Source organism: Condylura cristata, unplaced genomic scaffold, assembly GCF_000260355.1.
Source record: "Condylura cristata isolate star-nosed mole 26May11 unplaced genomic scaffold, ConCri1.0 scaffold00038, whole genome shotgun sequence".
NCBI lineage: Eukaryota > Metazoa > Chordata > Mammalia > Eulipotyphla > Talpidae > Condylura > Condylura cristata.
The window spans coordinates 9056527-9059118 of NW_004567139.1; positions in this window are offsets into that span (position 1 = coordinate 9056527).

Below are 2592 nucleotides of genomic sequence, written 5' to 3' on the forward strand. Positions count from 1 at the left end.
CCTCAGCAGTGTATTTCGTGGATCTGCCTGTTCTGCCCCCCACTCTGTCTCTAGTGAATCCTCTCACCCCCTGCACCTCTGGCTTATACCCCAGTTCTGTATGAATAAATAAATACTTCTTTTTAAAAAATTGAGGGCCTCCCTGGTGGCACAGGGGTTAAGTCTCAGCGCTATGAAGCTGTCCGCAGCCACTATAGCCTGAGTTCGATCCCCGGCCAGGGAGGGACCCCAGAGTGCAGTAGACCCCTCCTGTCTCCCCGCTGCCCCTCAGCAGTGGGATTCAGTGGATCTACCTGTTCTGCTCCCCACCCTGTCTCTGGTAAATCCCCCCACTCCTGTGGCCTGTACCCCAGTTCTTGTGTGCATAAATAAATCCTTAAAAGGAGCTGGGAAAGAGAATCCAACTTGCCCACTAGTCTGCCGGCCAACATTCCTTTGTTGCCAGCCTTCATTGACTCTCACCTTCTGTGCAGGATTCGGGCCCAGGCCGGGGTGGCTCTCGGGGTGCTGGGCGGCCCTGGGGGGCGGCTTCTGCCTGGGCGTCCTCTGCCTCGCATGCCCAGGAGCGGGTCCGGCAGACGCTCTGCCGGCTGAGTCTGTGCCCGGGGCCGCCCACGGGCCCGAATCTGGGGAGAGGGTCTTCAACCCGGGCTGAGTGAGGAGGGGCCTCTGGGGCCGGCCACCATCGCCCACACGGTCACCAGGCGGCGGCCGCTACTGTCTCTGGCCCCGGGAGCACGGGGAAGAGGAGCTCCTCTGGGCTCTGCTCTGAGACTCGATTCTGCGGCCCTGCGGCTCAGCCCCCAAGTGGCCAGCCAGGAGCCTGCTAACAACGCAGGAGGAGCTGCCGGGAGGCGGGGCCCCCTCAGGAAAGCCTCTTCTTGGGGTGCGTGGGCACGCTTCTCTGTCCCGGCAAAATCTAACTCCTTCGCTCTTGCCCCGGTCCCCAAACCTAGATAACCACATTCTCTTTCTTTATTCTTTTTAAAGATTTATTTTACTTACTGACGCACACAAGAACTTGGGTACAGGTCACAGGTGTGGGGGCGAGAGGTCACCAGAGACAGAGCGGGGGGCAGAAAGGCGGATCCAGTGAAGCCCACTGCCGAGGGGACCCAGGGGGACAGGAGGGGGCTGCTGCGCCCTGGGGTCGAGCTGGCATCGAGCTGGAGCTGAAGTGGCCGCGGCAGCTTGTGGGGCGGCGCTGTGGCCTGCCCGGGGAGGCCCCCTCCTCCGTCTCTGAAGGCTGCAGACTTCCACGACGTGCGTCTTCCACACGTGCACGCTTGCGTCTCCCTTGCCCAGCGCCTGCCGCCAGACGCGGGCCATCTCCGGGCTCGGCTGGGGCGCAGCCGCACTGAGCCTGGCCAGACGCCCTCTGAGGCCGCGGTTCTGCTTCCTCGGGGGAACGCCCGGGAGTGGGGGCTGGGGCGGCGCAGGCAGGTGCCCAGGGTCTCCGCCCCTCGCGTGACCGTGGTGCCTCGGGGTTCCCATTGACATCTCCCTGGCGTGGGCGACGCGCTCGCCCATGGACGTGGGTGTTCGGGCTTCTCGGTGGAAAGCGTCTCCTCTGCTTCTTCGCTCAGGTCTTAGCCGGCTGTTCCTCTCCGCCTGGGGCCGTGGGGTCCTCGCCCGTCTGGGGACGGGTCTCTCAGCCGACGCGCGCCCTGCCCCCTCGCGTGGCCCCCTTGCGTGCCCCCTTCACGTGGCCCCTCACGTGCCCCCCTTTAACGTGGCCCCTCATGTGGGCCCCCTCTCGTGGCTGCGCTTCCCTTGCTGGGCCAGCGGTTCCGCAGGTGTGTGTGGGCCGTCCGCCCTCGTGTCCACCGCTGGCCGCTCCTACGCAGACAGAAAGTCAGTGGGTCACAGCAGGGCAGGAGCCGCCCGCGGGGCCATTTCCTGGCGATCATCTGTGCTGTGGTGGCTCGGCAGTGGCCGCCGTGGAGCGGATGGATGCTGTCTGGGCGGGGGGGGAGGGGGCTGTGATCGCGCTGCAGCTGCCCCCACCAGTCACAGACTGCAGGTCACTGCCAGGTGGCTGCGCCCGACTGCAGGGGGCCCAGAGCGGCCGGAGGCTCTGCCGCTGGCCAGGGCAGCAGCCCTCGGGAGTCAGGGCCGCGGGCGCTCCGGGAGGAGGAGGCAGCTGTGGCGTGGCAGGGCGGCGTCCAGGGCCAGTTTGCACCGTGGCCTGGGAGGGGGTGGTGCCGGGAGCAGGGCAGGGCAGGAGACGGTGGCCCCAGGCCTCGGCAGCCTGCAGTTGCCGCCGTGGGGACAGGTCTCTGCCCTGGGCGCTCCTGGTCATGTCCAGCAACAGTGGGGGCCGCCGGGGGCCTCCACGGCAGACTGCTCCCCGCGGCTGACTGTGACTGGCGGTGTGTGAGCGTTGATGCCCTGTAATCTCTTTCCCGGACCCCATTCTGCATTCTCCCTCGGCACCCCCACAGGGTGTTACGTTTTCAAACTACTTGTAGCCAAGGCAACCGTAAATATAGCACAAGCGGATTCCTAATTTGGACGGAGGCAGCTTTTACTGGTTCTGCTCTCGGCCCCGATCTTTTTCTTTGGCACCGCTGGGTTTGGGGGCCCTGAAAC